Source organism: Jaculus jaculus, chromosome 5 (assembly GCF_020740685.1).
Source record: "Jaculus jaculus isolate mJacJac1 chromosome 5, mJacJac1.mat.Y.cur, whole genome shotgun sequence".
Classification (NCBI taxonomy): domain Eukaryota; kingdom Metazoa; phylum Chordata; class Mammalia; order Rodentia; family Dipodidae; genus Jaculus; species Jaculus jaculus.
In genome coordinates, this window is record NC_059106.1 from 164,595,936 (window position 1) to 164,623,670 (window position 27,735).

Below are 27,735 nucleotides of genomic sequence, written 5' to 3' on the forward strand. Positions count from 1 at the left end.
CGGAGGGCACACAATTCCTGGAACATCAAAGCCTGTCCCTTACACACCTTTGAATCCTCAAACATCAATACAAAATAGTGACTTGACGCTGGAAGACTGCAGTGAGTTCAAGGCCAGCCTGGGCTATACCATAGTGTTGGGTCTTATGTCAAAAACAAAAGCCAACACATGCTTCTGAAGATTTTCATTAGATGCCCTTGGCTAGCACTTGGTGTGTTTCTCAGAGCTCATTCTGAAGCCTTCTTTCCCGAGCCTTAGTCTCCTTAAGACTCTATTACACTTTGGTAAACTGAGGCTCAGCAATGTCTTCTCATCAGACCTGAACAAAAGTAAAACAGAACAAACTTTGCTGGGGGAATGTTGCTTTAGAATATCTGTTGCAGCATTTTTTTTTTCCCTCTAGTTTTTATGTTGTTGTTCTAGAAAATTTGTTTTACCTATTTTTCTGTAGTTCTCCAAATTTAAGGTATGATCAAGGGTGGAAACAACCAAACCAGAAAACACAGTTTTTAGTATGGTTTTCTCTAGATCTGAATCCAGGGTAAAGATACAGCATGTTCGAATGCATTCTAGCATTCATGTGAATTTACAGCTATACTGGGGCTTCCCCTCCCGGGACCAGATCACAGCTGGAATTCATTAATGTTGACAGTTTGCCTATCACACTAGAATGGATTTGTCGAATCACAGGAAGTTCTCTACAGAGAGAAAAATCGCTTTCTCCTTCCCATTAAGTACTCATAACAGAATAGATCTCAAACCTTCTCCAGGTAACTAACACACCATTAATAACCCGAAACCTGCAAAAAGAGGCTTGGGTGTCTCTGAGCAAGAGCCCTGTAGCCAAGCAGGTCATCTCCTACGAGACTCAATACTGCTCCCTACCATGAGATATGGAATAGACCCAATGTCCACCCAGAGGCACAGAGAAAGGTCATTAAATGGAATCCATTATCCCTCATGGGAAATTTGAATGGATTTGGACTTGACACTTCATTTGAAGAAATGTCTCCAAGGCAATTCTTTTCTAGAAGGCTGGGCTGGGCTGGGTTGGGTGGCTGCCTGTTACCAAAGCAATTCTGTGGTGTATGTTTAAGCATTATGGAGCAGATAGAATATTAAGGTGTATGTATCCTTCATGATGACTCCTGAAGACCAAATTGAATTGTCATTCCTGAAAGTTACCACTGGAATGTTTCGGACTAAATCAACTCAAGATTGTTCACTTACAAGAGGGAGTAGGGGAGGCATGACAGGCTGGATTTGGTAAAAATCACCCTTAACTAGACAAAATCGTTTTTAATGTATTTATTTAATTATTGTTGACAACTTCCATAATTGTAGATAATAAACCATGACAATTCCATCCCTCCACTTTCTCCTTGATCTGTACAAGGACACTCATACAGTCCATCAGAGGACACCTCAGAACCTCCAGCATGGCCGACAGGCATGTGGTCCAGCCCTCGACGGCATGATCTAACGTGAGATGTTGCAAGACAGTTGCTAAGACAACAGAGAGTGCAACAGATGTTAGGGTGGGAGCCAGAACTCATCTCAAAATACTCAAGACCCTAAACACCTAAGTTCTCATTTGCCTATGTGAGCTGGCTGTGGTACCCCATGAACAATATAAGCCGTGTAACTCGGTTAGGTTGTGTGAAGTTCATCTTCGTTGTCAACCTATTTTTAGCATCACTATGGAAACACACCTCTGGGTGGGTCTGTGAGGATGCTTCCAAAAGGGCTTCACTGAGCAGGGCAGACTGACCCCAAATGGAGGTGGAGCCATGGGTTGGGGTCCTGTACTGAATTAATGGAAAAAATGAGCTCAGCACTAGTATTTACCTCTCTGCTTATTTATTTTTTGTATTTTTTAGAGAGAAATGGAGACAATGGGTACACCAGGGCCTCCTGCCACTGCAAACGAATTCCAGATGTGGGTGCCACTTTCTGCATCTGGCTTTATGCGAGTATTGGGAGATCAAACTCAGGCCTTCAGACTTTGTAAGCATGAGCCATCTCTCCGGCCCTGATCTGCTTCTTAGCTGAAGATGTGATGCAACCAGAGGCCTGGCACTCCTACTGCCATGAAGAACCGTACCCTCCAATCATAAACCAGAATTGCCTTCCTTTCTAAAGTTGCTTTTGTCAAGGGTTTGTCAGAGCAACAAGTAATGAATACAATTAGTACCACAAAGTAGGCTGTTTCTGTGATAAACCTGTCCATGAGGTTGTTAAGCCTTTGGAACTGGTTGGCAGGGGGGAATATAGAAGACTTTGAACCTTCTGGCTAGAGAATCCCTGGAATTTTTAGTGAGCCATTCTGGTGGGAATTTGAGAGACAAGAATGCCCAAGAGAAACAACGGAGGCCAGCTCATGAGGTTTCAGGAGGGAACAAGGATTCTATCACCAGGTGCTGGAGCAGGGCTAAAGGCCATTTTTACATTGTATTCTGGTAAAGAATCTGACTGCATTCTGCCCGTGCCTGGAGAACTTAAGTGAGGCTGAACTCAACAGTAATGGAGTAATTTGTTTGCCAGAGGACATGTCCACACAGGATAGCATTTATGCTATGGAATGGATGTTATTCATTGTTTTTATTTGGATCTACATTATCAGAGAACAGAAACATGAAAAAATAAAACATGAGCTTTGGTGGAGAAAGAGGCATGAACGGCTCAAGATTTTGGACAAATGTGTGTACAGTGTCTCTGTGTGCCTGTGTCCTAATCTCCTCTTTGTTTGAAGACACAGCCATGTTGGTTCAGGGCCTGGCCTCATTCTAGCTTTGTTCCCTCATTAAGGAACTCTCTCCAAATACAGGCACATTCTAAGGCACTAATGGTTAGTCTCTCAACATAGGGTTTCAGACAAGACAGATTTCAGTCCACAATAAAAAGATGGTAGAGGAGCAGAGGGGACAAACAGAGAATCCTGAATTTGATGCAATGGATCTGTGGACAGAAAGACCAAATTTTTATAAGACCTCAAGGACTGTAAGAAGGAAGTTCAAGTGAGGTAGATTTTTGCCCTTCTATAAGGTGGAATGTACTAGCAATTAGGGTTCCCAATGTTGAAGGCATTACTGCAATGTTCCCAATGAACTGGTAGTGTGAAGGGCCTTCAGAGCTGGCCTGACAACATCTAGGCGCTCTCCTGCTAAGAAGCACCAATTGATGGAGGTGACACTCGTTTTCCTGCCTCAGAATAAAATGGATTCTATGACTTCATCACCTTGGAGGCTTCCTTCCTGACTGATGTGAACATGGGTCCCCTAATTAATTACATGTTAGCGATAATTTCTAAAATAGATGATACAATTATTGAAACCATTACAAGTGAGCACAGTTTGCAAAATAAGTTACTTTTTGCCCCTAAACTAGTCTTAATTAGCTACATGGATCATAAACTGGCAGATTATAGCTTGAATCAAAGATAAAAACACAACAGTGGAGAATGAAAAACACTTTCAGAGAGGAATTGAAATGTGAAGTAGGCGACCTATGTGACTATTATGTCTATTTAGTGATACTCTGTGCTCATCCTGGGCTGGGAGCCAGCCCCTTGGATATAATGATCTGTTCCTAATGGACTCGGGGTTACCTGGAGGCCCTAGTGTCTTCAAGGAAATCTGAATGAGGCCCGGAGATGACATTAAACCCTTCCAATCCAAGAAAACCCTGACTGGAGACTTTTGACTTCTGGAGAGAACAGGCTTCCACTATGCTAGCAGGGCAGGAAGTATTTTAAAAGGTCAAAAACAACCAGAAAAAGTTCTCTTTAAGAACTGGCTGGCCAATCCAGAGTCCAGCCAGCACACAGCAAGGGCAAATGTTCTTCCTTCAGAGGGCCAGGCATCTGGGCTGGATGTAAGCAGGATTACTTGTAGGTCCTCAAGTTATGCAGTCCTCCACACCAGTAGCTCAGGACTAGTGAAATCCCAATGATGGAGAAGGAAGCCTCCATCTCATCACACCAATAGCTAAGGACCATTGGCTCTCTCAATTTCCCTTCTTTCCATGAACGCCTGCTCTCCCAGTGAACTTTGTATGGAAATGCTTACTGTGGAGGGGGGTTTTCTCCTGTCTTATTAATCCCTCCTCCATCTGGCTTTGTGACTGGGTCTTCTTGAGTTCCAGAGGGCCTCAGTCACATACAGGAAAACATAAATGCTTTGGGGAAAGAATATAGTTGACTAAGTCAAAGAGCTTGAAACTTTGATTCTTGTCTCAAAGTGCACTTGTGACAGAATAGAAAAGTGCCCATTGGTTTGAAATTTAAGTTGATGGAATCTTCACAAGTCAACTTTCAAAACTGCTAGGCATGGAATAACCCACCAAGGAAGCATCCTCTGCAGGAGGCTCACTGCACACAGCACACTACAAGAAGCCCCGCCTCCCTCTTCCTGCTCAGGAGGCTCGCTGCACACAGCACACTTCAGGAAGCCCGCCTCCCTCTTCCTGTGCAGAAGACTCACTGCACACAGCACACTACAGGAAGCCCCGCCTCTCTCTTCCTGTGCAGAAGACTCACTGCACACAGCACACTACAGGAAGCCCGGCCTCCCTCTTCCTGTGCAGAAGACTCACTGCACACAGCACACTACAGGAAGCCTGGCCTCCCTCTTCCTGTGCAGAAGACTCACTGCACACAGCACACTGCAGTATATGGATTCTGGTGCTGTCTTCCTCCCAACTGGAATGGACGTTCCAAACTGAAAGTACTAAGTGCCTCTTGCTTTGCATTCTCATGCCTAACACACCAATGCAAACTAGATTCTCTACTTGTTTATTGAATTCAACTTCATTCCAAGATGTGTGAGCAAGAAGAAATGCAGCTCCTTGAGGAACATATAGAAGTCATAAGGAAATAAGTGCCACACAGCATCAGAGTGTTGAACATGCGCATGTATTCATCTGTAAAGTAAGCAGCCAGGAGCTCCCAAGGAAGACGTAATCGTTGCCCAGCAACTCTGCAGCCAGATCCTTCTGTGTAATACTGATGTGTCCCAGACTCTCTCATGTCATAGCATCCCTTGGCCCTCCATCAGCAGCAGTCTTATGGGCTGGGCATCAGATACTTCTTAAAGGGAATGAGGCACAGATGATTCTGGATGCTACGCTGTGCACCAAAGGCCAGGAAGGACCACAAGCCAGCCAGAAGCAGAGTGGCAATTCAAATGCAGCGTGTCAGATCTTAAGCTGTTTTTATCGACAACACTGCTGGCTCCATGTGCAGTATTCTCATCCCAACTGGCACTCCAGCTCTCCAGGCCCCAACCGCAGGCCCTGCACTTCAGTTCTGACGTTCACTGTCAAGCCTACAGTTTGAAAGCTCGGCCTTTCAAGTCTCCCTCACTCACAGGCCAGTCAATATCAGGTCTGCAGGCTGCACACACTTCTGTTCAACATGGCTACAAAGTCAGGCATTTCCAGCTCGGTCCTATCTGGCTAGGTTGTTTGGTAGAACCGCTCGTTCTGGGGGACACTGGACTTACTACTGTTCCTGATTAATACTAAGGGCTGTGACACAGAAACAGCTGGCAAGGTGCAAAGGGCAGGCATGGGATGGGGTGTGGCACTCCCATACCCCTCATGGCTCGATAGCTGCCCACACTTAATGTGTTCATCTGCTCCCCAAAGAGAAGTTCTCTTCTGCACCTCCTCATTTTGGGTTTTTATGATGGTCCCATTCCATAGGCATAATTGAAAGCAACTTCTACCCTTCCCTGTTGCTGAAGGTCAAGGAGAGGCTAGACATTCTTACCTTCCCATCATGCCTTGGGCTTTTGGTGACCAGCCTCATGCTTAAGGTACCCAGCATGCAGACTCCAGGCACCTCAGTAGAACAAAAGAAGGCTCTGATCCCCTCATCAGTCAAGAAATTCAAAAGGCCTTAGGAGCTCTATGCCAGGAACTAGGCACAAAGATCAAATATTGTCTATGAAGCCATATATCCAATTTCAGGCTCTTTTGTTCTAAATGCTTGCTGAGATTACAGTCTTGAAGATCACAAATGGGTTTTTTTTTTTTTTGTACGAAGCTATTGCTTTCTATTTTATTTAAAGCCCTATAAAGTTGGAAATTATCAAAATAATCCATAATAAGAAAATGATATACTGTGGTACATTACTTTAGTAGAATATTATGAATAAAATGCATATTTAAAAAGACAATAACCTACTAAAATGTTTGATATGATATTTAGTAGAAAGAGAAATTATAACTACATTGTGATTTCAGTCAGGAAATAAGTCAAGAAGTGGAAAGAAAAAAGATAACCATAGAGAACAAATGTTCTACAACCACTGAAAATCATTAGGCCTAAAGAAGCTATGTTTCTGTACTCTAATTTCTGACTTTTATTAGCATATCAAAATGGTCTCATTCTCCATTGGCTCTGCTGAGCCAGCACCTCAGAGAAGACACTTGGGTGAGTTAGGGGTTCCACACTCCCTGACTTCTTGTCTGTGTTGGGATGAGGAACCACCTCCCCTCCTATCACAGAGGAGCCACCTTCCACAAAAGCAAAGTCTATGGAAAGAGTATCCTCATCAGCTCTCCAACTCTTGATTCCACTTCAGGCCGAGAGGTAGCTCTCCTCCCTGCGGGAAGGACAGGCTTGGAGTGACACCTTGGCCCCTGTCATAGGGGACATGCTGCCTGTTCATATCATTAAAATACATGGAAGGTTGTAGATAAACCAGGTGGATGGAAGAAACATCACTGGAGTCCCAGGGCTGGTTGGTCGCCTCTCCATTTCAACGGCTCTTTTCTGCACAGGAAGCCTACTCACATCTATGTGCCAGTTATGGACATGCTGGCTAAGGAAGCAGAGTACTCATCTGTTTTGATGGCTAAAACTAACAGCAGGCTAAAACCTATTGGAGTTCTGAGAAAATGATGCTGGCTGGTGTTCTTGGTTGGCGGGCTCCATTCCTCTGTGCCATGAGCCAGGACCCTTGGCTCGTGATTCTGGGCTCATTCCTTGTCCCCTTGCCAGGAGCTCTAGTACGTCATCAAAATATGCCCAGGTCGGGGGAGGGCTTGTGGGAAGACAGGTAGTTGGCCTCAGTCCAGAGTGTGACATTCAGGAGGTCAACGGTAAGGCCCAAGGCTGTGCACATCTGGCAGGCCAGAGGGAGGTTGGTGGACTAGTGAGGGATGCGCACTTGGAGAGACAGCAGATAGCAGATAAGGTGGGAGATGTGCATCCCGGGGAGCCACCAAGCCATCCTGATGGGCCTCAATACCCTGGCTTATCAGCCAGAGCTAGTCACATGACCCTAGGTAGGGCAGAGGCGTATCTGCGTAGCCACCTTTGCCTCCTAGCTCCAGCACTCCGGGAATGGAGAGCAACATGAGCTCTGACGGGGACAGGACCCTCTCTGTTCCACGTTCTTATCCTCGCACAGAGCTGACCACCGTTTGTCCCCTGGGACCTCACAGAGGGTCATTTTTTGTCACCCAGGTCTTATGTAAGAGTTAGTTCTTTGAACTTCCAGGCTGAAGGATCAGGGTTCCTCTGCCTTAGATAGGCTGAAAGAACAGGGCAGTCAGAAATAGACCACAGGACAAAAGGGGAAACAGAGCACGAGGCCGCACTGAGGGGCGGGCGGGGGCGACTGCCTGCTGCCAAGGACTCTAAGAAAGGAAGTCATTTGTTTAAGGGTGGGCAGGAATAGACAGATGCTCATGAAGAGAAGGGTCAGCCCTCTCCTCTCAAACAGCTCTGCCCTCTTGTTACTAATTTACAAAGGCATCAGTCTGCTCCCCTTTCTCTTTTGACAATATGCTACCGTGGAAGTGGGGCCATCGAGGCTGGTGCTGTGACTCAGAGGAAGAGCTCTGCCTAACACGCTTGAGGCCCTGGGTTCAATCCCCAGCACCCCAAATACAAACAAAAACAATAAGAAAAGGTTCACTGTAGACCCAGAGGCTTTAACAGTAGGTACCTTCCTATCTCGTGCTCTGGAGGCTGGGAGTCCAGGGTCAAGGGGTCCACATGGTTTCTTCTTCCTAGGGCTGTAGACAGAGGCCTCTTCTTGTGTCTTCAAATTATCATTCCCTCTGTGTGTCTCTGTGTCCTAATGGCCTCTTAGCATTGGATTCAAGCCCATCTTGATGACCTTGGGTTAGCTGTTTAACATAATCAATACTACAAAGATCCTATCTCCAAATGCAGCCACAACCTGAACTCCCAGACCAGGGCTTCCCCACAGGAACTCGAGGAGCCTGAATCAGCCTGTAGCGCTCAGGATGCAAGGCAGGTTTACTTCCCAAAGTTATTTTTAAAAGCTTGCAGAATCACTTTTTCTAGCAATGAGAGTCTAAATATGGCAAATGCTGTAGTCTCCCCTGCTAATTTCCTTTCAGGCTTCAGTTCTCAGCATTGATTTCGCAGTTCTGCTCCTCAGGAAAGGCCATGTGTGTGGGTGTGGGTGAACCTGTTTCATGACAACATTTGAACCAAGAACCCCGCTGTCCTCACCAGATCCCCTTATGTCACAGAAGAAACCCCTGCATGGCAACCTTTGCAAAGCAACAGACAAGAATCTCCTAAAAAAATCAACAACAAAAAAAACTGCTATGCAAATTTTGATATAATGCGAGTTACGTCTCTCATGAAAGTAACAAAATTAGAAATGGAAGTCCAGGGCAGAGGAGCCGTCTACGTGGGTGAAGTACACGTCATGTACGCATGAGGATTCGATTTCAGATCCTAGGAATCCTCACAGAAGCCGGCTGGGGCAGCATGTGCCTCAAATCTTAGGGTAAGAGTAAAAGAAACGGGTATTCCTGAAGTTTATGGACCAGCCAGTCTAGCTGAATCAGTGAGCTCCAACTTCACTGAGAGACCCTGTCTCAAAAAGTACCATGAAGAGGGGCTGGAGAGATGGCTTAGCAGTTAAGGCGTTTGCCTGCCAAACCAAAGGATCCAGGTTCGACTCTCCAGGACCCAAATAAGCCAGATGCACAGAGGGCACATGCATCTGGAGTTCGTTTGCAGTGGCTGGAGGCCCTAGTGTGCCCATTCTCAATCTCTCTTTCTCTTAGCCTCTTTCTCCCTCTCAAATAAATAAATTTTAAAAATATCATGAAGAATGACTGAACACACATGACATTGATCTCTGGCCTCTACACACACACACACAAATATACATACACACGTGTACACATAACACATGCATGCAAAAATCAAAAAAAAAAAAGAGGGAGAAGTCTTTTTCCAGCATTGAGAAATAAAGTCTCCCATAATTTGCAGTCAACTCTGAGCCAGACAAGTAGGCCTTCTCCCCACAAAGATAAAGGGAGGTGGAGTTAGAGCTTGGCCAGAAACCTAAGGTTGTATCTCCCTGCCCCACAAGTAAAGTAGGGGGAGCCCCCTAAGGCAGCCATGGCTGTCCATGATGCCCCTCCCTGGGAGTATTTCCCACACTGTAGCTCTGCACCAGTGCCCCTGGGAATAATTAACATCTCTTTAGAATTCTGCATCAAGCCTCATTTACAGCTGAGTGCAAATTCCTTGAATCAGACTATTTTCTGCCATCGCTGAATGCTCCTGGGCTTCCAGAAGAGACAGTTTTAGTTTGTGATGTAAAGGAAGTCTGGGGTGCATTTGGGGTGGTGCAGAGGTCTGAGATCCAAGAACAGGCTGAAGACAGTTGGTTCAGAGTTTGCCTAGCATGCACAAAGCCCAGGGGCTCCATCCCCAGCCCTGCATAAACTGAGCATGGTGGCTCAAACAGGTTTTTGTGCATCTTTTACCAATTGGCAAGTGGAGGCAGGAGGATCAACTTGCCGGGTGTGGTGGCACACACCTTTAATCCCAGCACTCGGGAGGCAGAGGTCTGAGGATCGCCGTGAGTTTAAGGCCACCCTGAGAATATAGAGTGAATTCCAGATAAGCCTGGATGAGAGTGAAACCTTACCTCAGAGAAAGAAAAGAAGGAAGGAAGGAAGAAAGGGAGGAAGGAAGGAAGGAAGAAAGGAAGGAAGGAAGGAAGGAAGGAAGGAAGGAAGGAAGGAAGGAAGGAAGGAAGGAAAGAAAGAAAGAAATTCAGTAGCCTTTAGCCACATAATGAGTTTGAGGCCAGCCTCAGCCACATGAGACATATCTCAAAAACACAAATAAAAAAAATATATATGAGCAAACACCCTCACAAAGCCATATTCCCAGTCATATTCCTGTAGAACTAAGATGTGGAGAAGTGATAAGAAATGGGTGCTTGGACCTGAGGGCTGCCAGCACCTCCTGTGAAGCCTTTGCCAACATGAGTGGCACTGCCTAGTGCTGCCCGCGCTGCTTCTCATGATGTCAGGACGGCACTGACATCGAACTTCACCTTGTGACCCTGCAGGTGTCTGTGGGGGTTCTGCAGAAAGTTGGGAAGAGCGTCTGCTGCTGCCCTTAAGGATGAGCCTCTGTTGAGACCTGCCAGCACCTTCTGCCCTCGCTGGGCTGCATCCCCTGCCCTCTCTTTGCAATGAGTCCCCTCCAACATCACTGTGCGTTTGCACGTACTTCTCCTCCATTACCATGCTTTGGGGACTATAGCCACGAAGTCATAAGCATACTGTCATGAAGCCTTTCTCAGCTTCCTTTTAGGAGTCATACAGTTCTCAGCCTTATGATGACATCTTTAATCTTTTGCATATGGAATGAGATAAGAAAGGAAGGGTGGGGGAGGGTTAATCAAAATTCAATATATTATGAATAAGCCATATGGAAACCTACCTTTTTGGATAATGGCACGCTCAGGAGCCATAGATTGTTACTAGAAAATTTTCATTGCCAGGGATGAGATATCTTCCAGTGAGTTGTTGGCCAGAGAGGTCACTGATGCCTCTAAACCATTATAGGCCATTGCCATGGCTCTTGGTTTCCTACCAGGAATAGATAGTAAGAGCCTATTGCTGAAGACTCCATATACTTGGGCTGCAAGGTCACTGAGAAATCCTGCTGGAACTGAGCTGAAAACCTCCTCCATGTAGACCAGCTGACAGAAAACTGGAAAAGCTACACTGTATGTAGTTGAATGGGAGAGAGAGATATCATCACTGGAGATACTCAACAGTGGACACAGCAAGCCTTAAATGTAGCCAGCCAGGCCAAAGAGCCAATGGGTGCAATAGTGGCATGTCTGTTATGGGGGAAACCAACTGCCCTCTAATTGCATTAGAGGCCCACTCCATGGGAGGGAATACATGTCTAGTACTGAAAACCTAGTCAAAAGCCTATAGTGGGGGAAGTCATGAGTCCTAGGGGTGTAACGCCTGATGTTTTCTGGCTAAATGCATATGTTGCACTTACCAAATTACCCTGTAAGCACTTTTCCTAATGTTCACACTCATATATTAATGCTACTCTTAGTTTTGGTTAGAGAACCTTCTCTTTTCTGACAGTGGTGACCTCTGGGATGACTCAAAAGGCACCATAGTACCGAAAAGAAGTGACAGAGGAGTGCTCAACACTGAAACATCTCTATCACATCTTCCAAGGCTCAGAGTCCATTGAGGAAGAGGTGGCAGAAAGAATGTAAGAGCCAAAGGAAGGGTAGGACTGATTGCAATTTAATCTTCCAGACACAAAATGGCCTGGCTATCCATGACCTTGCAGTGCCTGGCATTACCTACACAAGACCCTCATAAAAGGAAGAAAAGATGATGGCATCAAAATAAAAGAGAGACTGACTGAGAGGGGGAGGGGATATGATGGAGAGTGGAGTTGTAAAGGGGAAAGTAGGGGAGGGTGTGTGAAGTTTCCAAACTCATGCTTCTTTCTCAAGATTGACTTTGCTATCCGGGGTTCCTGGAAGCTTCATGTGAGAGTCTTGGAATTGTTTTGCTGTTTCCGTGGAAAACAGCACCAGTGTTTTAATAGGTATCATAGAGAGCCACATGTGATGTGGTACAGTATTACTCTGTATTTATGGAAAGGCCCCTGCACTGGGCAGAACCACAATCACAAGGAGTCTTTCACACAGCCGTGTCTGTCGTCAGCTGAATTCACAAGGCACAGCCTTCTTTATTTTCTCCTCTTGGATTGTTTGTGCAGACCTGACCTTGTGCACAGAATAGTTCTTGTAGGAAAACAGTCCACAGCTATATCATTCCTGCATCATCTGACCTTGTCTCCTTGTTCCCATGGTTTTTCTGTATTTGGTAAAAGAAAATAGTTGCTGAAGCTTTTCTACTTGTGTATAAAGTAACCCAACCCTGGCTAGGGGGTGGCACAATGTCTCCAGCAGAGCCTGTAGACTACTCCATCCCAGCTTTACTTTATTACTTGTGTCTATCTTTTTTTCTAACCCTCAAGTCTCCCTGACAGGTCATGGGTGTGCTGGTCATGGCAAGGTATTTTAGTTTGCTTGTGCTGCTGTGACAAAACAACCATAGACTGGGAAATTGTAGAGAACAGAAGTGTGGTTCCTCACAATTCTAGAGGCTGGGAAGCCTAGCATCTAGCTCTGGAAGACTCCATTGTCCTGTGAAATCTCTGTGCTTCCAACGGGTTTTATTCCTGCTTCCTCTGGAGTAGAAAAATGTCTTGTTCTCACGTGGGAGAAGGTGGACAGGCAAGAGATGAGACTGCCACCCTTTCAGAAGGGTCGTAATGCCATTCAAAAGTGGCACTGCTCTCAAATACCATCACACTGGCCGTTAAGTTTCAACACCTAAATATGAGAAGGGACAGGCTGAAACCACAGCAGGGGAACTGCACTGAGTCTTCATTTTGAGGAGTGGTTTGGACGTTTTAATGAGATTAAATCTTCTATCCCATGGACACAGGCTGCCATTCTACTTGTGTGTGACTCCCATAATTTCTTTCACCAGTGTGTTGTGGTTTTTAGTGTGTAATTCTTTCACCTTATCAAGTAAGTTTATTGCTCCATTTACTCCTTTCTTTTAGATGCTGGTATAAGTGGGGTTGTTGGCCTATTTCCTTTCCAGACAGCTTATTGTGTGTATGAACGGACCTGACTTTCATAGGTTGGTTTTATAGCCTGTAGCTTTACTGAATTTGTTTAGATAGAAGATGAGAACAGGTGTCAAGGCGCATGGGAATGCAGCTCACAGGCTGGATAAGTCAGAGGATCCCTATCTTCCTTCAGCCTCTTCTAGGAACCTGGTCCCACTGACACATTTGTTTGGATCCAACAAAACTGATGTGGGACTTCTGACCTCCAAAACTGTACATACATAATAAATGTATGTTGTAGCAACTCATCAAGTGTGTGATAACTTGTTACAACAGCAATATAAAAAGTAGGTGCTTATAAATAGGGGAAATCCAAAGAACAAAGTAGAGGTTTTGGAGAGAAGAGGAGCTGACATTCAATGGACCATCATTAGTGGGAGGGATCCATGCTGGGAGCTCAGTAAGGACTGGGTTTCACGTTCAGAACAAGGATGAGAAATGTGACCTCATCCTCCTCACTGTCACCAGCATTACCCTCATCACCACAGTCCCATCATGGTCATCCACACAGCCATGGCCACTTCTGATTTAAGTATGAGAAAATTATTAAAAAAAAAAAAACATTAAGGGCTGGAGAGATGGCTTAGCAGTTAAGCACTTCCCTGTGAAGCCTAAGGACCCCAGTTCGAGGCTCAATTCCCCAGGACCCATGTTAGCCTGATGCACAAGGGGCGCACGTGTCTGAGTGGCTGGAGGCCCTGGTGTGCCCATTCTCTCTCTCTCTCTCTCTCTCTCTCTCTTTCTCTCTGTGTCTCTTTCTCTCTCTGTCACACTCAAATAAATAAATAAAAATGAACAAAAAAAATTTTTAAATGCGCAGTGGCCATGCTAATCTTCTCTGTATCGTTCCAATTTTAGTATATGTGCTTAATAGGTTGATATTGTATATATGTAATTACAATGATTGTAATGGGGAGGTAATATGATGGAGAATGGAATTTCAAATGGGAAAGTGGGGGGGTGGGGAGGGAGGGAATTACCATGGGATATATTTTATAATCATGGAAAATGTTAATAAAATTAAAAAAAATAAAATTAAATTAAAAAATTTAAAAAAACTAAACAGATAATCTAAAACATAAAAAAAAATTAAAACGCATTTTAAAAAAGTCAAGTTAAGCAGTGTTCTGCAAATCACCTCCTGATGAAGAGAAATATGACTGTGTGTGTACATTTGTGCATGTACACACATGTATGTGCATGAGCATGCACGTGACTCAACAGTACAATTTCTTATTTATTTATTTATTAGAAAGCAATAGGCAGAGAGAGAGAGAGAGAAAGAGGCAGTTGCTGCCATCGGAATTGAACACACACACCCCAGTAGATGCTGGAACGGTGACAGGAGACGGAACACCAAACAGAATTCCCACTAACCCAGAGCAGAAGGTACAGGAAAATCTAGCACAAAACTGAAGAACTCATCTGGGTTATTCCTGCTTCTTCTACTTATTATTTCCTTTGGAATTTCTGAGGTCACTGTGGCTCCACAGTCAGCTGCCTGGGTAAAGATAAGGGGCCCAGTTTTCTTCCCTCGAGGGAGCTGGGTGCTTAAAGGGGCTCTCCATCACCAATGGTCTAGCCTTACGCCCAGTCAACAGATGCCCACAGTGCAGGAGAAGTGGACTTCCTCGTGGGCGGGGGGCTGGTGAGGACACTCTGTCTAGATAGATGACAAGCCCTCACTGGAATTATTGCCACATCACTCGTCCTCAACACCCCTGTGAGCTGGGCTGGGCTAGGTGACACAGGCTGGCTTCAGGTCCCCACTCTGATTCCCTCACCTCAGCATCAGGGCCCTAGAGGAAACCCCATCCCAGAGGACAGAGGTGCTAAGTAGAGGAGTCCATTTGCCCACCCCCACTGAGACTCAGGCTCTGCCCTGGCTTTCTTATTGGCCCTTGCTTTAGTCCTGCTTCCAAGCAAGCAGGCAAGTAAGGGTCATTAACCACTGAGACATCTATCCAGCCCCTCGCTTCCAATATCATAGTGACCCCATTTCAGATAAGTCAACCGAGGCTGAGAAGGGTGCATGACTTGTCAGAGATTCTAGGTAGATGGCTCAGTCAGTAAAGTGCTTGCCATGCATAAAGGTCTGAGTACACGGCTGGAGAGACAGCTTACTGGTTAAGCCTACAAAGCTTAAGGACCAGAGTTCAATTCCCCAGTACCCACGAAAGCCAGATACAGAAGGTGGCACATGTGTATGGAGTTCATTCGCAGTTGCTGGAGGCCCCGTTGAGTCCATTCTTTCTCTTTTCTTTTTCTCCCTCTCCTTCTCTTTTAAAATAAATAAATAAAACCTTTAAAAAGGATGTGAGTTCAGCATCTCCCTAACGTTCCAGGCATAGTGGAGTGCACCTGTATTTGCAGTGCTGGAGAGGTGGAGGCAGGATGATCCAGAGTCCTGCTGACTAGTTAACCTAACTGAATCAGTGAGCTCCAGGTTCTGTGAGAGATCCTATCTCAAAAATAGTAGATTACACCAAGCATGGTAGCACATTCCTTTAATCCCAGCTCTCAGGAGGCTGAAGTAGGAGGATCACTGTGAGTTTGAGACCACCCTGAGACTACATAATGAATTCCAGGTCAGGCTAGGCCACAACGAGACCTTACCTAAAAGAAAACAGTTGATAAAGGAAAATATTCAGTATCTACTTCTGGTCTCCATCCACATATGCACATGCATCTGGGCACACATGAGTGCACACATATATACAAACAGACATGTACACATGCACACACACTGTGCATACACACACACACATGACATCCTAACCCCAGGAACAGTGCTTTGTGTTTCTGCCAGGCCCCACAGGCCCCTGCCCTACACCAGTCACACAGCTGGAAAGCACGTGGGCGTCTACCGCCTTGCTGCTCTGCCGCCTTTAAGTAGGCCAGAGCCAGAGAAGTCACTGCAACTGGGCACACTGCCACCGAGCTGGAGGGCTTTCATTTTCCCTCCTGTCACCTTGCAGGCTTGGCCGTCCCTTATCCTTAGCTCACCTGGTTAAGGGTGTAGATCTGGACTTTACCTGCTGTTGCTGCCCAAGTTGGCCCATCCTTCTCTCCTCTCACCTGAGCCTTCGACTTAACCAGGACACAGGCCCCCAGAAGCCCTTGCTGGGGTCACGTCTATAGTGTGTGTCACATGGTAGAACCTCAGACAGTGCTTCCAAAAGGATGAAAGGACTCACATGTGAATCTCAAGATCCCCACGGCCCAGCTCGGGGCTCAGCTGTTGTTACTCCTAGTGACACAGGAATCACAGCAGTCACCACCCTCACAGCACCCAGGCCTCCATCCTACCTGTACCCAGGAAATCCCAGAAGGAAATGCAGTTTGTCTGCAGAACACAGGCAGGATCCTGGAACTGACCGGTGAGCCAAGCCCAGGACGCCTGTGCTCCATAGACTCCACTATTCTTCCCTTGGCTTCCACACCATTTACTACATGCCACTTTCCCTACAGCTAAAATGCCACCACGGCACAGGTCAGAAGTGCCCATGCTCTGGCACGGCTGTGCTCCTGTGTCTTCAGCTTTCTGTCTTTGAGGTCCTTCTCTCTATCATTAAAGCCCATAGCAGAGCACAGTCTGTCTCTCCCTCTTCCTCCCCTGTAACTCTCCTTCCTTTTCCCTCCCCTCTGTCTTCCCTTCTCCCTCACCTTCCTGTCTCCTCTTGCTTTCCGGAGAATCTTGTGGAGACATGAAGATGGCCCACTATGGTGGCAAGCAGATCGGACAACCCTTCACAGTTCCCACAAGGAGTCAAACCCCACCAAGGCCTTGACCTTGGACTTCCAGCCTCCAGAACCATGAGGCCCAATGAGTTTCTACTTTAAGCTACTTAGTGCATCATGCTTTGTTACGACAGCCCTGGAAATGGTGTTTTGGGACATTCATGTTAAGATTCTTTATTTTTTTAAAAAATAAACTTTCCAAAGTTTCTATGTGACCCAAATCTTTTGCTGGCATGATTTGTTTGGAGAGGTAGCAAGGTTTGCCAGGGTGGAGAAGGTGCTTAGGACTACATTTCGTAACCAGTGTGGTCACCATGCAGGATTTGTATAAGTCTCCCCCTCCCCAGGGAGGCTGTGGACCCAGTGGAGGCAGCTGCCCTGTCCTCCCTACGTCTCCCTTTCCTCCCTGTACAGCTAGGCTGGCATGGACTGTGAAGGGGCTGTCTGGCCTGACCTCAGCCTTCCTCCTCCTCATCCCTGTCCTCCTCATCTTTATCCTTCTACCAAGCCTTCTACCACTTCTTTATCTCCTCTTCCTCCCTGTCCTCCTTTAATTCCTTCTCCATTTGTCCCTCCCCTCCTTCCCCAAGATAAGTAAAGTAAACTAAAACAAAAAAAAAGAAACAAGTTTCATTGCTCCCTTTAGAAAGAGATGGGAGGCATCAGAGCAATGGCTGAATAGAGAGCTCCAGAAAGAACAACCATTTGGAGGCACCCGCAAGACCTCCTCTGGACCAATTGTAAGATTTGCAAGATGTTTTCTCCAGAGCAAATTAGTTCAGGGACATTTTCCAAGTAATACGGCAATTAACTGCTTGAGGCCACCCATAAAATAGGTGTTTGTGTTAATTCTCACGCTACCAACCCTCCAGAGCCCGCCCCACCCCCCAATGTCTTATTAAAGGCTCTGATAACCTTAATCTCAATGGTATATGTGTCCGGTCTGATACCGTCTCCCACTGGGCCTGGGTGCCCTCTTTCCCACGGTGGTCAGGCCCGGGGAGGGAAGCCGGGAGGCTGCCTCTGCCCAGCGCTAATCACGAAGCGCTCCATTTGCCCAGGCTGGCGCGCGCCCGGGGACCCCTCCTCCTCCCTCCTCTCGCCGGCGCAGGCACAGGATGCGCGCAGTGACAGCTGGCACGCCAGCCTCTGGGAATAAAACATTTTAGCACTTCATAAATTTCTAACAAGGTTTCAAATTGCCGCCGTTTCCCTTCTCCCAGCTCCATCAACTAGCAAAAGGCGGAGGGGGGGAAGGGAGGCTAATTAAAACTACCCTGGGAAAGTTCCGCGGGGAGGGGAAGGGCCGCGGATGAAAAGTAAAGAACGGCTAGAACCAAACTGCGAGGTACGTTGAAATTCTCCCCGAAAAACGCTGCAAGAGTCGGCTTTCTGGGGTAGGTTATTTCAGGAAAGGAGCCCCGCTGGTAAGTTAGACAGCCAAGATTGCATCTGCGCCTCCTTGCTGGCCCGGAGGTGGGCGGGCCTGAGATGGCTCAGCACTGGACGCACCGTGAGCCAATCAGCGCCTCTTACCTGCACCCAAGCCGACCAATCACACACTCAGGACGGCCTTCCCATTCAATTCCCAGGAAAACCCTGGGTGCTCCTAGCTCTAGGAGCCCTACACCTCTCTGGGGAGTCTTTCATTTCTTCCCCTAACTCTGAAATAAACTATATTCTTTTAAAATACTCCCCTGGGGCTGGATAGATGGCTTAGCTGTTAAGGCACTTGCCTGCAAAGCCAAGGGACCCAGGTTCAATTCCCCGGGACCCATGTAAGCCAGCTACATACACAAGGTGGCTCGTGCTTCTGGAGTTCGTTTGCAGAGGCTCGAGGGCCTGGAGCGCCCATTCTCTCCCTCCCTCCCTACCTCCCTCCGCCCCCCCTCCTTTCTCTCAGTCTCAAATAAATGAATAAATATTTAAAAATGCTCTCCTGCTTCTTAATTCCTTAGTTGGCAGAGAATACAAACCCAGTAACCCCTAGATGTCATGATCCGCATGGCCCCAATAGATGGATGGATGGATGGATGGATGGATGGATGGATGGATGGATGGATGGATGGATGGATAGATAGATAGATAGATAGATAGATAGATAGATAGATAGATAGATAGATAGATAGATGGCCAGCCAGCCAGCCTTCTGACTTCACATGTAGCATATGTGTCAAAGAATTAAATACCTCTTTGGTAACACAATGGTTGAGGTATGCCCTCCATAAAGCACTGGGAGATGCCATCCTGGTGCTGAACATCCATGCCTAGGCTTGATCTTTGTAAATAGGTCATCTCAGACTCAATTGATTTTTACTGCAGGCCACTGACTATTGGTGGGTGGAGCGTCCAAGGTGTTGGTCAATGAGAATGTTCAAGTTCTGATCATCACCATCAACTACTCTGAAACTTTGTAAAACCGTGTGACAGCAAGCAACCAACTCAGTGCTCTGGTTCTCGGTTGTAACTGGTTCAAAGCTCCACTAGGAACAGAAGGAGGTGAATGCAGGGAGAGTTTGGGAGAGGGGTACCAGAAAGAGGTGAGCACAGAGAGAGCAGAGGAGAGGAGACATAAAGAGGTGAGCACAGAGAGGGAAGAGGGTGGGGAACAGAAAGAGATGAGCACAAACAGGGCAGAGGAGAGGGGAACAGAAAGAGGAGAGCACAGAGAGGGCAGAGGATGGGGGAACAAAAAGAAGTGAGCACAAAGTGGTTCAAGGTTAAGGAAACAGAGCAGGTAGGTGCCCACAGAAAAAGAATAAAATTTAAATAGTTTTCTCCTGATAAAAAGCAACATTCCTTTTTCTACTCATGGAAGTAGGTAACTGGTTGTCTTCATGCCTCTGAGTCTCCCCATTAGCTCCCCCATCTGAAATTGGAAGGATGGAGTTGGTCACGGGTGTAAACTAGGGCGGAAGTGGGGCTCTGAGGGATCCTAGCAGTCCCCCTGGCTCCAGATCCCTTCCAGCAGGGCACTGAGAGGCCAGACACAACAAAGCAGCCCCGTGAGCCACAGCTGTGGTGCCAGCGATGGTCAGTGGCCAAGCACGTTGCCTTCTACTCAGAAAAGTTAGACCTTTACAGCCCCAGGAAGCTTCTGCAGGCCAGTGGGAGATGGAACACCAAGGGTGCATGTTTTGTTCATGCCTGCAATTAAAATTCCTTTAAATATCAGCCTGGCTGCACTTGAGAACAGCACATGCCCCATGATGCCCCTCACCGTGGCTCCTGGTTGAATGACAGGCGGAAATGACGTCATGGTATTAGCTACAGCCTTGTTAATGTTTGGTCTTGGGCATCACGGCTAATTGACAGGATGAACTGACAATCCTGCTCACAGTGAACCTTGTGACATTCAGGATCTTTGAGAGGCAGAACCCATAGTGGTTTGACATAGCTTGTGTTGCCAATTATGATCCTTGGATCCTTGCACTTGCCACTGTGTGTGTGTGTGTGTGTGTGTGTGTGTGTGTGTGTGCGCACATATACACACAGCATGTATGAAGTTGGGGAGGATGTGTTTATGAAGCATGTGGGTGTTGAGTAACAAACACAACAGTTATCTTAGAAGCCCATCCAGGCTTATAATATACCACAGGCAGTGACCACACTGCAAGACACAAGGTCATCCAGGCCCACATTCAGCTCAGACTGCGCTCCAGGTCTCTGAGCTTCTATAGTGACCCCCTTCCCCCCCACACACACAGTGCTATTCCATTACTTTATGGGGACACCCTGTGGGGGGTGCCGTGTGGCCATTCTGAGAATGGTACCATGGCATACTTTTCTTTGCATGGGTGTGTGTGGTATGTATGCGTGTTCACATGTGAGTGGGCACACATTCATGTGTGGGACGCATGTGTGTGTTCATGTGAAAACCTGAGATTGACATCGAGTGTCTCCTTAATCACTTCCCTTTTTGTTACAGAACCAGGGTCTCTCACTTGAGCCCAGAGCTGGCAGATTTGGCTAGTCTAACCAACCATCCTATCCTGGGAATTCCTGGTCTGTCTTTTCAAGTGCTTGAATTATGAGGGGTTTTGCCACCAGCACTCGACATTGGTACTGGGGATCCACAGTCCCGTCCTCAGGCTTGCGTGGCAAGCACTTCACCCACGGGGCCAGCTCTCCATCCCCACCATAACATACCACAAAACACCCCATAACAAACATCGTCTCCCTGCATTCTTCTGCAACTTCCGGGGTGGTTTTGTGTGCGTGCTGTGGTCCAGGGCTTCCCACAGTCACACCAAGTCTTCCACTAGTGGAAACCCTTGTCCTGATTCCCCGAGAGTCCTGCAGGGCTTAACTGTTAAGTTCAAGACTGGGACTAGCCAACATCAGGGCTGTAAATCCCTGTGGGGTTTCCTCTCATGAGACACAGGGGCCACTCCCAGGAGTTTCAGAGGTTCCGTGACCATCTGGGTGGGGCCTCTCCCTGGCACTCTTATGAACAACCTGCAGGAAGCACCTGGGCAATTGGGAGTTGCCCAGTACGGACTGGTTTCCAGGCCAAAGCAGCTCCGGAGAACCATGTTGACTGTAATCAGCAAACGTACAAACACAGCGAGCGGCTAGTCACTGAGGACAAGTGACCACGAGGCTGGGGGAGGGGACTCAGTGCGCGGAGGCTCAGGCAGGCAGGAGAAGCACTTGGGCAGGAAGACAGGCCGAGGTCTAGTGGCTTGAGGAAGGGCTGCAGTTGGTTGCAGAGGGGAGGCAATCCAATTTATTTATTTACCTGAGACAGAGAACTGGGTAGATACACAGACAGAGAGAGAGAATGGGGATGTCAGAGCCTCCAGTCACTGCCAAATAAACTCCAGACGCATACGCCACCTTGTGCATCTGGCATATGTGGGTCCTGGGGAATCGAACCTGGGTCCTTTGGCTTTTCAGGCAAGGGCCTTAACCACTAAGCCCAAAGACCCCATTTGATATTGGGATGAAATTGTTTGTAAGCTAAAAACTTCCAGCCAGGTCTAGAAGGTGGCTGGGATATCTGCTAAAATTAGCACTCTGCAGGTACACTCTGTCCTGCTGTCCTTACGCCCAAGACATAGGGCCAGATCCTCTGTCCCCCTACAGGAATAATTCTGAAAACAGGCTGACATTAGCACGAGACACCAGCAGCTCTGTGGTGATCAACTGGCTCTTCCATGATGTTTTCATGGCAATTTGTTTTTGGAGGTGACTATCCCAGAATAGAGGGTGTAGCATGCCATGTGCTCATAGGGCATATGGAGGTCTGTGGGGAGACTCACAGGGGACCTCGGCTGCACACCTGGCCTGCTGAGCTGTGGCCACGAGGCAGGACGAGGTGTCTGGTGCTCACCGTTTGTGTGGGCAGCATCCTGGGGCATCACAGCAAGAGCCTACGGAGAGCCCTGAATGTAAGCTCTGCCTCCCCCAGATCACCCCCAGAGACGAGCTTCTATGCGCCAGCCTGGCTCAGGCTCCTGGGTCGCTGTGAATAACAGCGTGGAACAGGCTCTAGTCAGGCTCCTCTGAGCTCCCCTGAACTCAGCCATGACTCTTTACTTCTGTGTTCATCTGTACGGTGTCCAAGCTTAGAAGGAGTCCTGCTAAGTTGACATCACCACCATCAATATCTAGTCACCTTAGGTGTCCCCATGAGCTCTTCAGCTTTCACCATTTCCCTAGGGATGTTTGGTCACCCTGGGCAGCCTTCAGGGGACACTGTCAGTCAGATTAGCCAGAACCCCTTTTCTATGTCTCCTCTTAGTGGTTTTTGATGCACAGACCCCTGCTCCTAGACCATAAATGCCCTCTCCCCCGCCCTCGCTCTCGCTCTCTCTCTCGCTCTCACTCTTGCTCTCGCTCTCCATTGAGAAGCCAGTCAGCTTCTCCCAGTGTAAAGCCCCTGGCTGGTCCCCACACTGCTGAGAAGCTCCTGAGGGAAACCTATCTTTCTGTCTTACCAGGCCACTGGAACATTCCTTCTTTTCTTTTCTTTCTTTCTTTTTTTCTTTTCTTTTTTACTAATAAGAGTAAGCTCTTCTCCAAGGAAAACCAAGGGATATTCACTAAATTATATCTATTACCTTTCTAAAAATACAAAGGAGTTATTATGTAACTGGTCTTCATTTCTTCCTCAGCCGAACTAGGAAGTCACCTTTGACATTTTTTCAAAGACTAATGTCTCTCCATTTTTTTTCATTTTTATTGAAATATGAAAACCAGATTTAGAATCTATCCTCCCATCTTTCTACATTTTGACCATCTACTGGCATATTAGCATGATAGCATCGAAGGCCTAGTTTTTAACTAGGTTTCCCCATTTCAAATGCAGTGCCGGGCAGGTGGTAAACTCAGTGGCTGGTACTCCACGTGAGTCTGGATCTGGCAGGGGCCGTCTTCTGATGACAAGAAAATGCACCCACAGTGACCAGCAGCTGAGCATGGAATTGGGGTCAACGTCACTCAATTTGGGGTGTGAAGCCTGTGCATTTCTCAGCCCCGCTGTGGGTGTGGAGATAACCGCAGGGCGAGGGAGATGAGTCTGTGGGTAAAATGCCTGCTGCACAAGCAGGAGGACCTGAGTTCAATCCCCACCGCTCATGGACAGAGTCACGCATGCCCCCAACCCCGGCGCTGAGAGGGGTCGGAGACCAGTGTCACTGGGGCTCACTGGTCAGCCATTCTAAATGAAGGGCAGCGGCTCTAGGTTCAGTGAGAGACTCTGTCACAAGGAAATAAAAGGAAGAACGATAGAAGAGACTCACTCTCCTAATCTGGCCTCCACCTGCGTGTGAGTCAGGTGTGTACATCTGCACACACACACACACACACGCCGAAAGGACCAGTAGTGTCATTCTCTTCAACCAGATGCTGTGCCAAGGCTTTCATGTGCACAGACTTACTTCTCACACCAACTAAGCATAAGGCACAATGTTGTCACAAATCCACTTTCCAGATAAGAAAGCCGAGGCACAGAAAGGTTAGGCATGTAGACCAAAACACACAGCCTGGATGAAGAGGAAGGGAACCTCAAAACCAGAGCTATACAAACCTAACTAAGAAAGCATATTTTAGTCATTATTTAAAAATAAGGCATGGGCTGGAGAGATGGCTTAGCTGTCAAGGTGTTTGCCTGCAAAGCAAAAGGATCCAGGTTTAATTCTCCAGGACCTCATGTAAGCCAGATACACAAGGGGCACATGTGTCTACAATTCATTTGCAGTGGCTGGAGGGCCTGGTGTGCCCGTTCTCTCTCTCCCTTTCTCTGCCTCTTTCTGTCTCTGTCTGTTGCTCTCAAATAAATAAATTAAAATAAACATTTTTTTTTTAGTTAAAATAAAAGAAAGGGGCTGGAGAGATGGCTTAGCGGTTAAGCGCTTGCCTGTGAAGCCTAAGGACCCCGGTTCGAGGCTTGGTTCCCCAGGTCCCACGTTAGCCAGATGCACAAGGGGGCGCACGCGTCTGGAGTTCGTTTGCAGAGGCTGCAAGCCCTGGCGCGCCCATTCTCTCTTTCCTTCTATCTGTCTTTCTCTCTGTGTCTGTCGCTCTCAAGTAAATAAAGTAAAAATTAAAAAAAAAAAAAAGGCGTGTGTCAACATGCCTGGCTAAAATGTTTAAAAAAAAAATTAAAAAATAAAAGAAAGTTCTCTTGTGTGTCTCATTCCTAGTTCTGAATGGATCTCATCTGTGAAAGCTCCACCCATTCTTCCTATTGTGACTAAATGGACACCTGTAGCTCAATACCTGCTCCTGTCTTTGTCATTGAATACCTCTTCCTCCCACCCAGCAGACCCCTGGAAAAGGGATGGCCATTGGCATGTTGTGTGACATGTGTCCATCATGTGCATCCTCTTTAAAAAAATTATTTATTTGCAAAGAGACAGAGAGAATATGGATGTGCCAGGGCCTCTAGACACTGCAAACAAACTCTGGATGCATGCACCACTCTGTGCATCTGGCTTTACTAAAGAATCAAATCCAGATCATTAGGCATTGTAGGCAAGTGCCTTAACTGCTGGGCCATCTGTCCAGCCCCATGTACATCCTCTTTTGATTGCCACTCATCAAGCATAAATCCCACAACTTGATGGAATTTTAATTAAGAAATAATTACTAGGCAGGAAGAAGCCATGGTGGTCTTTCTAGGAGCCCTGTTCTATTACAGGTGTGCCTGGTCCATAGCTACTAAGAACTTCAGCAATGAAGGCCTTTCAGCTGCACTCCCCCCACACCCATGAGCCACCTTCTGTCAAATGAGGACCAAATTCCCCTGGCTGCTATGCCTTGTTTAACCCTGGCAGCTCACAGTCCACCACAGGCTGACTTGTCTGTCTTTCAGAAGCTGGCTCCATTGCTAAAAGCTGGACACAGGTCTTCTGTGAGGCCAGCCTGAAGCCAGCCCCCACAGTTGAGATGTGTCCCTTCCTGAGGCTTCTTTGTCCTGCTCTTGTCCCAACTATTGCTCCAGCCAACCATGCTCACGAGCACCTCCCTCTGGCTCTGCTTCTAGAGGACTCAGTCAGTTTCCTAGAACTTTTCATAAATTGCCACAAGTTTGGTGGCTTAAGGCAATAGAAAGTGAGTCCAAAACTGAGGTGTGAGGAGTGTGGACTTCTCCTGGAGGTTTCCAGGGGAAGAATGCCCACACATCTCACAGTTTTCCACTAAGCCTCAGCACTCCTTAGCTCGTTGATGCATCTCTCTGGTTCCTCCCTCCGTGTCTATATGCCCGCATCCCTCTCCTTCCTCTCACAAGTACACGAGCACATCCTAAACCCAGGGTGACTTAACCTTCTGATCCCTGTTAATCGTGTCTTCAAAAGGTCTGTTTCCAAATAAGATATTGTGACACAACAGATGGACATGAGTGTCTGCAGGGCACCATTCATCTCACTCAGTACTCTGTTCCAAGACGTTCCTTAAAAAGTACCCATAAGCCAAGGCACATGAGAACACAGTTTCCCTCTGATTGGAAAAGGCACATGGACCCAGATGCCGTGCTGGGCAGCCTGCGTGGCTGGGAAGTGCATGGAAGCCTTCATGGAGCTCCACTTGTTTTGACAGAACAAGAGAGGAAACAGTCTTGTAGGCAACAGGCCAGCTCCTGGGGCACCAGGGAGTGGAAGCTGCGGTGCCAGCTGTTTCAGCTGTTGTCTGCGAAGGCCAGATGCCCGGCACTGAGGAGCCTTGGGGATCCGGCATATGCTGGGTTCGTGTGCTCACCCACCGCTGGGAAGGAAGTCGTGGGCCCTTGGGAAGTTGAAATTGGGTTGAGCCTCACCCACTGGGAACAGGGCAGTGTGGCAGCTGAGACCCTGTACAGCGAGTGGAGGAGACCCCAAGAGCTCTTTCCAAGAAGAGTATACCACAGCATGGAGGGCAGCCAGGCTGGCATTTGGTCATTATAAGAACATTGTCACTAACACAATCTTTTTTTTTCCTTTCTGTCTGACATTTCAATGTAAGTTGCAGGACAAAAGGCCATCATAGTAATGAAGAAAAAGAGCAAGCATCCTTCTTAGTAGAAAGTGAAAGAGAGAGAGAGACAGAGAGAGAGAGAGAGGTGGAAAGAAGCTTCCCTACCTCCAGAATGGCCTGGGAACCTCTGTGGCTCCAGTTTATACAAGGTCCAGGTGGACAATAGCTCCATTATTCCCCAACATCTGACCACACAGCAGAAGTTTCCAGATTCTGCCTGTTCAAATGTATCCTCTATGAAACAATCCTGGCGCTTGCAGTGAAGTCAGTCAGTGTTACTCTAATTCATTAATGTCAGCTAACTTAAAGTTATAAAGGAAAACTAACAAATATGTGAGCTCTATTCACAACTTTAAAGTCATGTGTAAATGTACTGTCAGATGTGCATAAAGTATCTGTTCACTGGAAACCACATTAATCGCAGCCATCACAGAAGAGTCCCAGGCTCATTGTAGTTACAGTCCTGGCTACAGTCACTTGATGGATTCATCTCAGGTCCCACCTAAGAATACATCAAAACAGACTTAGATAATAAGGGACCATCCAAACTTCCATATTACTACTCATCCTTCCTCCTCTTATGCAAGCCATCACTGAGCAGAGATGAGGAAACATGACAGTGAACAAAATCACATATAATTCAGACCAGGATAACACTTCTATTTGTGGGTGAGACAGAGATGATCAAGATAACAGACACAAATGTAAGCATCTCATCTGTGATGAGCAAAGCTATGTACTGCCATGACACTAAGAAGAAGATGTTTTGGTCTGATTTGGCATTGGAGCTCTGGATCACAGCTAAAAGGCCAAGGAGGAGAGAAGCCTTTCAGACAGAGAGCATAGCATTGTGTATACACTCCTGAGAGAAGAGAATTCAGAGGATATGACATGGTGTGTACACTCCTGAGAGAGGAGAGCTCAGAGGACAGGACATGGTGTGTGCTGTCCTGAGAGAGGAGAGCTCAGAGGACATGACATGGTGTGTGGTGTCCTGGGAGAGGAGAGCTCAGAGGACATGACATGGTGTGTGCTCCCTTGAGGAAACAGAAATCAATGCACTGAAGTAAGAAAAAAAAATATTCAAGGTATTTAAATCAGTACTAAGAATATAACCAAAACACTATTTAAAAATGGGCCAAGCATTTGGATAGATATTCTCAAAAGACACAAATGGCTATAGGTTCCTGAAAAATATGCTCAACATCTACAATCAGGAAAGCACAATTGAAAACAAAGGAGACGCCACCTCACATGTCTTGGTTTAGATGTCATGAAAGCGGTGACCATCCATCACACTTCAGCTCCATGGGCACATTTTTTCCTGAGCCCCATTTCATCGCCATCATTCTTTCATAAAAGTTTTGTTTTTTGTAAAGCCATCAGATTCATGTTTGGAATGATTTTCACTTGAGGTTATGATAGAACAATGTTTAGATCAATATAGAAGCCCGTTATAGTAGCACACTCGTCTGATCCCAGCACTCTAGGGCAGAGGCAGAAGGATTGCCATGAGTTCAAGCCTTGCCTAGGTTATAGAGCATGACTGC

At 46.9% G+C, this 27,735-nt stretch overlaps 1 protein-coding gene and 1 pseudogene across 2 annotated transcripts in view; both read right to left on the minus strand.

Moving 5' to 3' along the window:
* The window catches only part of Dscam (DS cell adhesion molecule), a 679,085-nt gene that overhangs the window by 585,891 nt on the left and 65,459 nt on the right, over positions 1-27,735 (minus strand). The window lies entirely within an intron of this gene.
* Positions 13,763-13,852, minus strand: LOC123461239 (annotated as a pseudogene).